This window comes from Dermacentor silvarum, chromosome 9 (genome assembly GCF_013339745.2).
Source record: "Dermacentor silvarum isolate Dsil-2018 chromosome 9, BIME_Dsil_1.4, whole genome shotgun sequence".
Lineage (NCBI taxonomy): Eukaryota > Metazoa > Arthropoda > Arachnida > Ixodida > Ixodidae > Dermacentor > Dermacentor silvarum.
In genome coordinates this window covers 144,834,640-144,850,324 of record NC_051162.1, presented here as the reverse complement: position 1 = coordinate 144,850,324, position 15,685 = coordinate 144,834,640, and the positions used below count along the sequence as shown (strand labels likewise).

The 15,685-nt window shown below is 48.6% G+C and overlaps 1 protein-coding gene and 1 non-coding gene across 4 annotated transcripts in view; one reads left to right on the top strand and one right to left on the bottom strand.

The window, feature by feature from the left end:
* Positions 1 to 15,685, bottom strand: part of LOC119464480 (uncharacterized) — a 187,757-nt gene that overhangs the window by 118,408 nt on the left and 53,664 nt on the right. The window lies entirely within an intron of this gene.
* On the top strand, positions 5,747 to 5,822 carry Trnay-gua (transfer RNA tyrosine (anticodon GUA)). Its single transcript has one exon. It is a non-coding gene; the product is annotated as a tRNA-Tyr (tRNA).

Genomic DNA, 15,685 nt, shown 5'->3' with positions numbered 1-15,685 from the left:
AGGAGGCGCCGACTGTGACCGCCGCTTTCGATGTGCTTCGAATGTGACTTCCCTTTTCTGGGCCCAAGTTCTCCCAATAAAGAGTTAAATTCGTAATACGGAGCTTTGGCCCTGTCCGGTTCTTCATCGTCACTACAACTCGACCACCTATACGTTCCTCTCTCTCCCGTTCTCTCACATTATACGGTTGTGTGACTGCAAATTGATTCACGTTCAACAAAATATCGCGTAATACAAGTGTACCCGCTCGCAATGATTACGCACGCGTGGGCAAAGACTTATTGCCTCGTGTTTAGAAAACTACGACTGCTCGGAAATTCAGAAAACATCCAAGCGTAAGAAATAAAGCCACCAGAACACGTCTGCACGGAGACATCCACAAATTCGTGCACTACATCATTACTGCAGTAGAGAGACCGCAGCGGCCGAGTTCCCTCTAGCAATTTCTGCAGGAAGCTCCGAGCCAATAAAAGTTTAACTCCTTCCTTTGCTGCTTTTTTTTTTCTTGTTCTAACGAGATAGCGTTAAGGGCCCCGTGTCGCAGAAAATCCGGCGAAATCATCCCGAACCAACTCGCGACCGTGCAGGACCTACCCGTGGCGCAAGGCGTTAGTGAACAAAGCTGAATTTCTCAAAGTGAAATCCGTCCGTCAGAAAAAAAAATCGTAAATTACTACTTAACCACAACCTACAGACGTGATAGCGTCGGATTGCAATTTGAAGATAGGAGAAAACATAATTCTCTTACGCCGAAGCTCAAACACAAACCAACCCCTTTTCCAGGATTTCTACAATTCATACAACAGCGGCCCGCCGCTGTTTCGTTCCTTGCAAAAACACCATCCAGATGGCGCTCGCCTCCGCGGCAGCCGCGCGCGGAGGCGCAGTTGGACAAAAAAGCTGCGGTTGCCGGGTAGCCTGACAAGCAGCCAGGGATCTTCGAATGCTATCGCGTTCCACTCTTAAAGGCGAAGCTTAAGCGTCCTCCAATTTTTTTTTCATTCGCGTCTATCGGACGAAACGCCGCCGCTCCCGTGCCAACGCCCGGCTTTTCTGTTTTTCTCTTCAACTCGGCGTGTAAGCGACACCCGTACAGATAGAGTCTCGCCTCACCGGTCGCCTCCCCGTTACGAATTGAAACCAGATACCGGCAACAACAAGGGAGAAAAAAGAAAAAAAAAACATTGAGCGCGTCGTCACAGTGCATGCATGTGCAAAAAACAACGCGTGCGATAGATGGAGTGCTGGCGCCGGTGTTTCGCCACTTCCGAAATCGCGATCCCCGGACGTCGGCGAACCGGACGCCTGCGCAAACGGGATGTGAAGCCACGGTCCCGCACTGTCGCACGCCGGTGTGTCCACCTCCTCTACGAGGTCTGTCGACATTTATGAGGGACATTAAGAAGCCACAGTAGTAGACCCGTTTAAGACTGCAGGCCAACGATAATTTCAGAAGCCCCTTTCCCTGGCAACAGCAAGGCAATGACCACCAAGCTGGTCACCGAAATTGACCTTGCCTAACAACTGGCCTTGCCTGGCCGGCGAGAAATCTTGCCGAAGAAAACGCTCGCAATGGCCGGACTAAGAAGGGGTTTGATAATATAAACTGATTACTTCAAAACAAGAAGACTTGATATACACGATCAAAGTTACATTAAAATATTGTTTAGGATTTGAGTCACTGCGTATAAACTGCTTTGCAACGTCAATGTTTACCTCCTTACGTAAGCCTTGTTTTTGAACTTTGCTTCTGCCTTAGGCCTTTGGCATTTATCGCTTTTTTTTCCTGCTGCTTTCTACGAAAGTTCTCGCTATTTTCCGTTTCTCCTTGCTGGTTTCTACATGTCTGTACAAACTTTGGACAAATGTTACCCCAAACCAACAAACAGTAGTGTTTGTGAGACTGTATAATGGCAAAATAAGGTTGTTTCTTCGGCCACAATGGCAACAATCAATATCGTTATAGACATATACAGAGTATTCACCTGAACGCAGGCAGGGCAGCGCGCATCTATTCAGGCATTAATTAAAGCCAAACGTGCTAAATTACCGAGATAATTAGAGCTGGTCAAATAATAATACGGGACCCTCCACGTAGCGCCATCCGAACTGACCGACGGAACAATGACCCTCCGCGCGGCAATGAACTCTTCGGACACGCGCAAAGTACACATAATGGGCCGAAGCCATTCACAAGAAAGATCACGCACTCACGAATTCACCGTCCACCTTCCCTCGAAATCACGTTCCCTTCACGCATTCATGCGCATGCGCGTATAAATAGCGCCGACTGGCGCGATCCAGTTGAGTTGACTCGGGTGTATCGCCGCGTGACCCCAATGGGACAGAGGGACAAGCACTCGAGCCTGCCCACTAATGATCACGCATTATGTAAACGCTCTCAACTCCCGAAACGGGCGCATCACCCAAGCTTCGAACGGAGCCCCCCTTTAGACTTATTTTCCTTACGGCTAACGCCAGATAGTCTTACGGTAGTATAGGGGCGAATATGCGAAAGCAACGACCGAGAAACCAGCGCATGCCCGTACTAGCACCGAACGCGCGGTTATACGGAGTTAATTGAGCACGCCATAAGCGATATACGCTCTCGACTCAGCGGCCGCTCGAAGGACGCGAGCTTGCGCGCTCTTTTGTTCCGACCCACGTCGCTGCTGCCGCTGACCGTTATAAAGTCGAGCAGGCCGAGTAACTCGGGAGCACGTGCCTTCATCGGGACCGACGCAGAGATAACGAGGTGTACGTGCGTGTGTTGCAGCTCGAAGCCACCGCACGGCCGACCGTCAACAAGCTCGTTGAAGGCCGCTGAAACGCGGTCCACGGGTCACGCCCGTGCGTCGAAATTGCTGTCCGTTCGTGCGTTCGAAGACGAGGGAAGGCTTTTTCGTTCACTGCGTACGCGAGCGTCGGTACGCGATTTCCTTGTTGATTCGAACTTTATGGCCGATCGGCTTGCACCTGCGTGCGCGCCTGCCTGTGTCGATGTTCGTGTACGATGCTTTTCGCCTCCACGATTCCTTTGATTTTAATGCGTCAGCATCAGAAGTGTCCGAGTGGAAAAACGTGTGTGTGTGAAGTATGGGAAGCCTGTCACGTGGAGTATATATATATATATATATATATATATATATATATATATATATATATATATATATATATATATATATCTGCTCCGCACCACCGTCAGTTGCACTTTGCTACCTCGACGAGACCGAACGTGTAACCTTGAGCTCCTGAACAACATTTTGCAATGTAGCGAACGCGGTTTAAAATCATGGATGTGGGAGCTCACGGATGTTTGGCGTAATGCTAACGGATTTCTCTCACATGCATTCACCCCTATTCGCCACCGAATTTTTTTGACGTTCTTCGCACGTGGACATACAATTTCGCGTTTCTCGATCGCATGATCGCTTATGCTTTTCAAGAGCCCTATAATTTCAATTGTGGTCCGTCATTCAGGATATTCTGCCCGAGTACTCGGACAATCACCCACGGTTGGTGCCAGCCATAGATAGGTACCTGTGCTAACGGCACAATCTAGCATAAAGTATGCAGCTGACTAACGGTTTGCACGGCACAGGTGTGCAGGCTCCACCTGCCGATTTAAGATTTTCGTCTCATGATGCTGTTTGTTAATATGTAACTCTACGCGGGAACATCGCGGTCACTTCAAAAGCCAGAATGCTCATATGTCAGAATCCCTAGAGGCCATAGACTCGTATCCAGGAGTGATCAAAGCCCCAAAACCCAGAATGCTGAGATGCGACCCTTTAGGTCTCGTGAGACCTAAGAGTCATCTAAGAGTCATGAGCCCCAGATGTCAGAAACAATTCGGAGATTCTAGAAGTAAGAATACACGGATTACAGGAGCTCTACAGAAGTTAGCAATTCAAAAAGCAAGAAGAACCAGAAGCCAGGTGACCCTAGAAGTCAGAAACTACCTATAGACGTCAGAACGCTGAGCAGACAGACCTATAGACGCCGGAAATTCGTAGCCAGGTGTCCTGGAAGACAGAAGCTCGGGTGGAAAGGGAGCAGGCGAAAGAACGTACCTTTTCTTCTCGTGCATCTGATAACCATAACGCCGCTTAGAACCCCGAATCGGCGTCGTTTATCGACGTCGGGAGATCAGCGGTGCGCGCACGCGCAAAGTTTGCGGCCCCACCAAGGTCTCTGCGTTTACACGCGCCGACGCGCACGCAGCCTAATTACGCCTCTCCGGTAACCAACATGACCAGGGCATTGAGCTCGCTGATAAGGCCGAAGAGAAACAGCAAGCACGGGAGTCACGACTTGCCGCCCATGATATGGCGCCAGTATAGAAGGCATCTGCTACCTTTAGGCACGCATCTACAGCAATGAACAAATGAAACGACAAGAGATTGTTGTCATCCGAGCAATTTTCAATCAAGGTCGAAGCCAGAACCGGTTACTCCTTTTAAGGCGTATTATAGCCAGTCATTAACCGGGTTATAAGAAATGCCGTTGTGCCATTTAGCCAGCTTTTTTTTTTTTTTTTTTTTTCTAGTGGCAAACTAACTATCAGTGCAGATGCGAATGTGCGAGCCCCGAACATGACCGCGTAAAAAAAAGAAAGAAAGAAAAAAAGATCTTTTCGTTCACTGTACCGAACCGGAAGCAGATGGAGTCGAGATTGCTGAAATTAAATTACGGGTTTTTACGTGCAGACACCACTATCTCATTATGAGGTACGCCGTAGTGAGGGACTCCGGAATAATTTGGACCACCTGGGGTTCTTTAACGTGCACCTTAATCTAAGTACACGGGTGTTTTCTGCATTTAGCCCCCATCGAAATGCGGCCGCCGTGGCCGGGATTTGATCCCGCGACCTCGTCCTTAGCATCCCAACACCATAGCCACTAAGCAACCACGGTTGGTAAAAAAAAAAAAAAAAACTAAATATTCCCGTGCACGAAAAGACAAACCTCCGATCACGTAACCCGTGCTTGATATGTACACATAAGTAGTTCACTACATGGGTGCTCGGAAGTTCACGTGACCACGAAACCACGTTATGACGAGTCCGTGGCACACCACCAACGAAAAAAGAGCATGATATAGTACCCGGCATCTTAAACTTTATATTAGATTCCGGGGTTTTACGAGCCAAAAGCATGACATCATTATGAGCCACGCCGTAGTGGCGGACTCTGGATTCATTCTGACCATCTGGATTTCTTTAACGAGCACCCACTGCAAGGTACGCGGGCGTTTATTTGCATTTGGCCCCCATCGAAATGCAGCCGCAGCAGCCGGGATTCGATCCCGCGTCCCGCCCTCGGGCTTAGAAGCGCAACGCTCAACCCACTACGCCAGCATAGCGGAAAAGTATTCCGCATTTATCCCTGAAAGAACTGAAGAGGGCAAGAAGAAAGAACGCCATAGAATTGATACCACCACTAACATTCAAAAAAGGATGCCGAGACACCGTCCACAACGAAATCTCCAGGGCATTGAGAGACTATACTTCTGCATGATCGTCATCAATATTACTCCGCCATGATTATCAGAGGGAGCCAGCAATCTCCAACGACCTATAATTCTGCACCAACAGGCCCAAATGTCCCACAACTATAGATATGTTTAAAGGAACATAAGACAATTCTCTCCACCTATAGCGGGTTTCCGCTGAACTATTACGTCAAACACTTGACTTTGCTTCGAGTTGTCGATGAATTCGACTTCGCCCTGCCATCTGCTAGACGCCTGGTTAGCTCAGATGGTAGAGCGGCTGACCCGTAAAGGCGGTGGTCCCGGGTTCGAGTCCCGGACCAGGAGCATTTCTTCATCAACTGCGAGGCCTTCCTTTCGAGGAACCCGTATGGGTTTTCCTTTGCAGCAATTGCTACGATAGGGTGGATGTGTCTCATTTTCCCTTTAAACTACTTCTCTCCACCTAGCGGGTTTCCGCTGAACTATTGCGTCAACTATAGATGTGCTAAGCATCACCATCGCAGCATCGCTCGAACTGATTCCCCGCCAACACAGAAACCACGGGAGCACCAGAGCCTCAGTAAACCGGGAAGGCCGCAGACTGTCTCCAAACTTCGGAGAAACCCTTTTCAAAGCCATTCGCGGAATTCCGCGTGTCTCCGGACATTCCAGGAGCGGCATGTCATCCAGCGCGAGCCACTCACCCTTCCCAACCGACTCCTTCCGCAATACACAATCGGTTCGATGACATTGACACGCAACAAAGGCTCTCGCCTCCCGTCTCCCTATCGAACGCGAGAAAAAAAAATCCAGCACGCGGTCTTCATTATCGCTCACGAACATGCGTACGTTGGCTCGCATTCGGCCCTAACCTCGTAGCCAAGAGCCGAAGCGCAGTGGATGCGAAGTTGGCCGAGAGAAAACGCTGCGAGCCGCCGTATAACGGAGGTTCCACGTTGATCGATTACGCAGAACGTGGCTGTCGCCAGCCGAGAATGGCGCGACCTACATCTTGCATAGATTCCATCGCCTAGCGCCCAGCGAGAAAGAACGAAAGAAGGAAAGGCTGCCGGAAGAAGGTGGCGGGGGCCCACCGTACAGGAGTGACAGCTGGAGGTGTGACTGTTGATGGATTGCACACACCGATGGGTGCGTAACGTTCCCACTGCCTCTAGCTACCACGCACGCATGGAAGCGATGTTTGCATACATGTTCTCGGGCGAAGGGTAGCCCCACTTTGCATCACACGTATCATGGGGCTGCACACAAAAGCCAGAGGTACTTAACACACAGTTAACCAAAAAGAAAAATCCTAAACCCGGACTCTTTCCTTTTTCACCAATATCTATCTATCTATCTATCTATCTATCTATCTATCTATCTATCTATCTATCTATCTATCTATCTATCTATCTATATATATATATATCTATATATCTATATATCATATATTATCTATCATCTATCTATCTATCACCTTCCTTCCTTCTTTCTTTCTTATCTATCTATCTATCATGCGGCTTTTCGGTGGAAGCGAACGGCTAGTGTTGGGTGAAGATGCTTTCATACGGAAGCTGCGCAGTGCACGGGCTACGAGGAAGGTCCTGGTGGTGGACTCTGGATTTGCACAGGAGACACGTGGTACGACGTAGCACGTGACGCCGACATGTCTTCCAAAATAAATATGTCTCTTCTAACTTGAAGTGTAGCTGCTAATAACTACGCTAGCTATTTAAGAGCGTGTCCTTCTCTTCAATGGGTGGTGGTGTTGGTGTTGCTACAGGAAGTGTTTAGCCTGGCATTCGGTGCCTGCAAACGATCCGCTTGAAGGACGCCGTCCAGAACACCCAACCCGCTCCATTGCCCAATTAGTGCACAGTCTTAGGTAAAAACGCGAGAAGACGCGACAATTAGTTTTACGCTACGCCCTGTCGTGTCTCTTTCGGGGAACACTAGATCTTGTGCACATGCATGTGGAAGCCTCTGGAGTCAGAATCTTGAGAGACGCGACATTACATCACTGGAGGCGTGGACTACGCCAGCCACTCATGTCGTAGCCTCGCGAACTTTAAACTCTCTATAGGAGTTCGCACGCGAGACCAGCTTAACAGGTTGTGTGCGTGTTCTCGATTTAGTTTTATTTTTTCATGATCCTCACCACTTATTGCTTAGACGGCTGAGTTATCCTTGCGATTGAAGTTCATTCTATCTCTGTCTCTCTCTCTCTCTCTCTCCAGTACCCCAAATGATCTTTGTCTCCGCATTGAAACCTCTGGAGTGCGAGATGTGTTCCTTACACGGTCAGAGGTGCATGATATCACCGACTGGAATAGTAACCCCTGCGTAGGCAGATCAATCAACATACCCTTATCGTACGTTCTCCGACCGCTACAGGTAACGGTACGGTACACCTTCGTGCAGGTGACGTCACGAAAGCATACACACCTGCGTTCGCTCTAAGCAGCCAGGGCACGGAGAAAGCGCTCTCTGCATAACAAAGGCACCGCGCAGCAAATGCGATCGCCCTTTTCCCAAGAGCTGTCCCTCGCTAACCGCTGCCAACACGCGCCCTCCTTCGAGGCCTGACCCCCCCCCCCCCCCCCCCCCCTTTCACAACCCTACGCGCACACACAAATGCCCACTAGCAGCATCCAGCAGAGAATATTTGGGGTCCCCCGTGGAGCCAAAGTGCCGCCGAGCGTTAATGTCGGCACCCGGAGAGCGCCGACGTCGTAAAGACGGTCACTTTATGGCACCCGTCGGGCTAGCTATTGGGGACCGCCATTAAGAGCGTCGGCCGCCGGCAGCGAAGCGCGTTGGCTCCATCCGTAGCCCATTCCAGATTCGGCACTTGCGAAAAAGGGGAAGGTGGTCCGATGACATGTCACCCGGAACGGAGTCGAGGCGCATGCGAGCGTCATAGAAACGTGTCCGCGCAAGGACGGCATGCGCTGTTGTATACAGAAGGGGTCCAGGGTCGGTGCACTGCCTGGAACGCGCGACAACTGCAGTCATATTGGTGGCGGGTCATGTTGTGCGACAGCAAGCGCGGAACCTGTGCAAAGCGCGGGTAAGCTAGGAAGTCAACCGAAAATTTTCAGGAAAAACAAAAATAGAAAGCAAGCCTGCTTCGAAAATACTAGACACAGGTTCAGAGGCACCAAGCATGCCAGCGATATGCGTCGGCGATGAGAACTTGTTCTGCATAAATCGGCAGTTTCGTTTTGCATGTTGGAATATCTTTCATCGTTTCCCTCCCCCCGCGTAAACAGTTGTTGGGATGCGGGCAGCATTCGTTTGGACGTCTGCGCGCCTTTAACGGGTGAGCTAAGAATGCATAAGAAACGACATGCGCGGCTTTCGGAGGAACCCGTTTTTGCTGAAATTGCTGCTCCTGCCGATCGACAGACTTCTCTTCCGCATATGTTCACGTTCCAAGAAATGATGCGTAATAAGTCTGCGACGTCGTTCCACTTTTTCCTTCTTCATATTTTTTTCCTTCAAATTTTATTTTGGCGCGCACTACACGCCTTGCTCCATCCGTGTCAAACATGCGCCTCACTAATTCCATTAACATTTAACTAACAGAAGTGTTGCTTCCGCTCGTGGTAACCCTGGTGGAAGACGGAGTTGCAGACGTGGATCCAGTCTGTGGAGGCGTGCGTTGCTGAAGTCACTGGTGTTCCACAGAGTCTGCGTAAGCTCGCGTGCGAGGGAACGAAGTTTTGTGGCTGCGTCTGTTCTCGACAGTGGTATCGATACAATAGGGGCACCATCGTGGGCCGATCGGGCAGCGTCATCCGCACTGTGATTTCCCGAAATTCCGCAGTGACCCGGTATCCACTGGTAGATGATGTTGTGCCCCTTGTCGGTAGCGTGATGGTGAAGTAGTCGGATGTCTGCGATTGTTGTTGTTTTTTTTTTTTTCTTCTATCACCTTTCATTCCCTTTACCCCTTTCCCCAGTACAGGGTAGCAAGCCGGTATTTACACTGGCTAACCTCCTTGTCTTTCCTTCCCTTTCTTTCTCTCTCTCTCTTTAACTAACTATCGCCCCACATGGTAGCGTGCCACCTCAAGCAGTGGTGTTTCGCCTTCTGCGAACTGAATGTAAAACATGGCGCCCACGTTCGTCAGCCCAGGTTAACCACTTCTATTCCACGAAATGATCGCAGCATTTCTCTTTTTTTTTTTTTTTAAGCTGTCAGCCACCATCTTACAACCAAGCGAAAACAAGTTTCGCAGTTGCACGCGGACCCCGTGATCGAAAGGCACATTCGTGCAAGCACGCCGACGTTTCGGCAAAACGCACTGCTCTCTCACGGACGCCTATGTAAGAGCTGCGTATGGCGTCTTCTTCCCTGGCGCAACTACATGTTTGCGTGCCCACTGCTTTGGCAAGAGGCCGCATATTTCACGCGACGATGTACGCAGGGGAGAGTACAGAGGGTGGAAGGGGGTTTGAAGGCTCCGCGCAGCCTGACTTTAAGCAGGAAGTAATCACTTTATATACACCGGAGAGAGAGTTCTTTTACGGCTCGCTGGCGTCCGCCGCGCTTGACGGAGAGCGCTGAAGTGGCCACGCCTCTAAGGCACTCGGGATGTACGCAACTGCCTTCCCGCTTCTGCGGCTGCGAGCCAGGACGACGCCCTCACGTTCGCGAATCTTAAGCTGGCGGGAACAAGTCTGCAGGCGTCGAGAGAGATAGACACAGAGAGAGGGCAATGAGATTATGACCCTGTTGAACTATAGCCCCAGAGTTGCACAACGTACTTGACAGCTTGTCACGCTAGTCGGCGCTATGCGAGCACTGCGCATAGTTTGGCAATTAGATACACTGTAAAGGTTATGCAAGCTGCAGGAGCTGTATAGAATGGCGCAAACGGAAGACGAGGCAAGACGCGTTGAAAGAGCGCTTGGTGTTGTACACCAAATACACCACGACCACGCGTGTATTTTGCCGAGGAGCACCGTTAACGTTGGTGGTTCGGTATGGAAGCTCAAATGGGGTGTGTAGTTGGAGAGTATGGAAGCACTACGCCTCCGCCAACTCCGTTGCACTTAAGGAAAGAACACACGCTCGTTTGAAGAAACGCATAAATAAAAACAACAATAAGGACACTTCAGCAAGCTGCAAACACTAACAAACCCCGAACCCTCCCCCCCCCCCCCCCCCCCAAGAAAAAGGAGAAATGTCCAAGAACGTGAGTCCCTGTCCGAGGGAACCAGTGACTAACTGTTTGATATACTAACTTTTTTAAAATCTTTTTTACTGAACTGACAAAACATTGGTGAGTACAAAAGTGCTTTTCGTTGCCATAAAGGTGAACGCGCCGTTATAATTTTGCTTCATGTGGAATTACGTTTGAGCCTTACAAAACTTTATTGCGCTATGTATGCGGTTAGAGTTTTGCGAGCCCGCTCAAGCACCAATGCTATTTTACAGTAACGGGCGGCCGTAGCTTAGTTATTGATCATACATGAACTGATTGATAGTCGTATCTGCTGCTACATATATACAAAGTAACATGCGCGAACATACTAATTTCCTGCTGAATTTGAATAACGTCTAATATATCGCTTTGGTGCAAACGCAAATCATGCACTACTGTCCAAACTAAGCGTTCTGCGAGGTTAAATAATTCTGCCACTCGCAGCAGCTCCCGATTAAATTTCTAACCACGGGACCTCCCCTCCTGCATACATCTTTCGTAATTCCTCCTTCACTACTGACACGACCGACTTATTTGGACGAATTTGGACGCTGGCAACTCTTGCACCGCAGAATTCGCCACCACGAGACATCGGACTGCCAATCCACTACCGGCAAGAACACACTGATCCCGATTCCGTAATTGATTCGCATAACGGAAGCGGAGCGGCTGACAGTACGTGCATACGACACAGCAGTCCGTCACCTGTCGCATATAGGGATATACACCGACAAGCGGCTCAGTAGAGGAACGCCGAGCGAACAAAAGCGCTCAAGGTGTCGCGAACGCTGCACTGAGACACTATAGACGGCGTCCCAGTTGTCTCCGAGACGACGGAGGCACACTGGCAGCACGCGCACGTGTTTTCCGATGCGCACAAACGCTGGCCGCACGACAACGACCCATCGCGAATGGTCGCGCGAGACGACGATCGAGACACCACAGGCTGTCGGCTATACGCTGCAGACTGTTCGGGAATATCATGCAGCTAGGACGGATTACATTGTTCCGTCACCCCGTGTAAACAAACGGTCGGTCAAACGGCAAGGGGTCCGTATCGCAAAGTTGGGCGACAGGCAGGGGGGTGCCGACTCGGCTGGTAAGACAATGTATATACCTATATGGTGACCGGTCGATAATGGAGTCACTAAGCGATACGCAGGTGGCGTCGAAATTAAAGGCCCGTTTTCGTGCCACCTAATTTCCCCAACTCTTGGTCAGCTTTCGTTACCCTTTTCCGTATTATTTGCACATACCTCAAATAAAACTAGTACTTAACTTTCTCCCTATTCATTCTCCGGATTCAATGTCTGTTTGCTCATGGACTATAACGCTGTCTGTGCATCTCGCGCAATGAAAGCGTTCTTAATTATCTTCCTCGGAAACACTGGTTTCAATAAGATTATTTTACGGTCAATAGCTTTTTTTGGCTCTTTCGACAGTTTTCGTGGGCGGCGGTTGAAGTAGTAGTACGGTAGTAGTAGTAGTAGTAGTAGTAGTAGTAGTAGTAGTAGTAGTAGTAGTAGTAGTAGTAGTAGTAGTAGTAGTAAACTTTATTTAGAAAATGAAAAGAATTCTCCGATGGTCAGTGGCGGCCGTACTTTCACCACGGGTACAAAGTCGCCGAGGCAAAGGGTACGAGCTCTCGCGTACCATTTTAACGCGATGGCGTTTAGGGCCCCGTGTCGCAGAAAATCCGGCGTCGGCAGCCGGCGTGCGATCGCGGGTGGCGGAGAAAATCGTCCAACCACATCGACCGCGCAGGCCCTCCACGTGGTGCAAAGTGTTGGTGAACAAAAAATTGAATTTCTCACAGCGAAATCCGTCAGAAAAAAAATGGTAAAGTACGACTTTACCATTCGGCGTCGGATTCGCCGTCCAATTGTTTACCGATCGGCGTCCGATTGTAATTTGAATGTACGAGAAAACCTAATTCTGCTACGAGCAGCATTTTCCAGCATTTCTACCAGACCTGATTGCGTCGGGGCAATAGCAAACAATAAAATAATAGAAAATGTGCTAGGGCCTTCACATTGTAATATAAGACCACTTATATTGCCCCTGGAAAAACGCCTTTGCAGCAATGCATTTCAGTTTAAAAGTGAAGCCGACTTTAAGGGGATCGGTGCAAACTTGGTCTTTGTAAGCTGGCTTTCCCACGTTCAGTGTTGCAGTGAATGAAGCCTACTTGCCGTATGCGAACGATGCGATGCGAACGGGTCTCGATAACGCTATCGCGTTCTACTTAAGCGTCCTCCAATTTTTTAATTCAAATTATAGGTCCATCTTTTTCCTTCCTTCCTTCAGATTATCCATACTGGCTTTGAGGAATGCTGCACATTCGACGCACTCGCGACGACACCTAGGAAGACGTCGTCTGGGATGCCGAGGACGACTGCAAGGTATCTTACGAGGACGACTTCTCTGGCAGCGCCGGCCAGGATGCAGCTTGTGACACCGCCTCGCGAGATTTTGTAACCGAGCTTACGGTAAACAAACGCCTGCCATGTTAAACATTTGTCGTTTCCTGTAAAGAAAAATCATTATATATATCCGAGGAACCGATGAGCTCGATTTTATATAATCATGATCATATAAAGCCAACAGACGTCTACTTTCATTTCTTTATTGTTTTCTACGTTTCCATTTCAACCACAGCTAAGTTCCCCGATGCTTTCCTTGGCTTCATTGTCGGTTGGCTTTATAATATATATATATATATATATATATATATATATATATATATATATATATTCAAGCAATGTAGCGACCCGACGTACTGCTCTGAAGACACACGTCTACTTACGATTACTCTCTCCCCCGGTACAGGGTAGCCAACCGGAAATCATATCTGGTTACCCTCTCTGTCTTTCCTTTGCCTTTCTCTCTCTATGTCTGTGTCTGCTGCTTGCTTTATACTGCTAAAAAATTTTTAAAAATTTAGCCCCTCGGTACTCCCGTATTCTTTTTCCTAATTACCGTTTAATGTGTTTCTTTTGCTTATTCATCATTCGTATAGTCAAATCAATACCGTATGTATAACCACAGCATCGACGCACAAATCGGGTCAAACAAAGACGTGTGCCCCGGCTAAACTATACCCAAGAAATGTCTCTGCCAATCATCTAGCGTGCGTCGACCAACAGCGACTCAACGTCGCTCAAAAGCGTCGAATCGAAAGCACGGCGGGTGACACGCCAAGCAAAGGACTGCGACGTACGACCGAAAGGTTTTTGTCTCCTCTTGAACTCTTACTATTTTTCTTTCTTTTTCTAAGAGTCGCTTAACGCGTAGCGGCTCTTCACGTTTGACAGCATGCATCGACGTTCAGAAGCTGTCTGCGTATGGGAAGAGAGTCGCAGAAATGACGGCCAAAGAAAGAAAAGGCGGAGTGCGTGTCTTTTCACGTCGCGTCTTATACACGTCCGAGACGACGTTCGAATAATGAACCCGGGTGGCAGCGCGGCGGCTTTCACACGTCGAGACCGCCTGCCGCTCGGCGCGTGGATGTCGCCGCCCCCGTGGTTGTCAGCTCTTTGCGCACGCGAGACGCGGTCACCGGGACGAAAATACTATTTTTAAGGAGAGAAACCGGTCCGAGCTGCTCCGCTTTCTTCGTCAAAGGATGCCGTGCTCTTAATACGTACGGTCCTTAAGTAATTGTTATACGGAGTCCAAAATGGAGAGGTTAGAAAGCAGTACGCGCCTTCGGCTACTCCATTTAAACGCCTACAAGGAAAAGTACCAATTTGATTAACCCTGTAATGTCCGACGTATCGTATGATGTATGCTACGTTGTTTCGATACCTCAACATCGTGATTTAAGGACGGCATACTTAATGCATAGCCTATAGTAGCGTTTTTTTTTCTTGTTCATTTTTTTTCAGTTGTGTTAGTTTATGAGGCCAATTTTACTAATCAGCTGCTGGTTAAGTAATAAATGGAATAACATTCTCATTGCATTTTTTCGCGAACAAATGTATTCTCCATGGCCAAAAATAAAGGTGTACCAGCTGCTCTAAGTTTTCTAGACGTGTAACTGTGTGAATTAGAGGGCTAAAAATATAAATTGAATAATTCTGGTACGAAGCTTTATTGAAGCTTTAATTAGCCTATCATCCCGTTATCGTTTTGATTAGTCTTGTTATCCTATTATCGTTCAGCGTTGCCGTAAGAACCGCAGCACGTAAGCAACTCCCGCATTCATTTTGACGTAGTCGAGCGCTAAGATAACAGGCGCTTCCGAGCAACGTACAATATTGGACGCGACAGTAACTTCACCTCACAGCCTTGCGGATGTTCCGGCAATACCACCTGGTACGCAGGCTGGTACCTAGCCACCGCGGACAGGGTCACAAAAGTCAAATGAGACGGATTCTCGGACGGTGTTTTTTTTTTCTTTCAATTTGCTACAAACATGTAACTATTGTAAATACTGCACGATCAGCGTCACGACTTCACGGACCACGCTATCATCTGTGGGAACGCCGAGTTTTCGAGTAGATTGTGACGTGTGGCCACTAAAGTCATGCAAGACACTTTGGTGTTCGTCTGTTTCTTAACCACCGTTAGATGTTTTTCCTGGTTCTCGGGCTGAATTTCGGCTCGGCTTTAGAGAATACGCCAACAAACCCAACTGTATCCATGAACTATATTGTTCGCATAATACTAGTACAAACTGGAAATTGGGATACCAGGCTGCGTGAGTATTCAGCTGTTTTTTTTTTTAGATTCTCTAAAATCTATAGGCACACTGAACGTGCATTTGAATCATTTGGTTGCTATCTATTACGCTATCACCTGTTGCCTTTTACACCAACCCTTTCCTTATCGTCAATACGCTGATTGTTGACAATACACACCGATTGTTGACGCGAACGTCAGAAGCAGCGCGATAACATACTTATTTCCACAAGATTCGCTAGGGAAATATGTCACCTATATCTCCTGTTATGACACTTCGTTATGAACTTTTCCCACTCTTTTGTTGTGTCTAC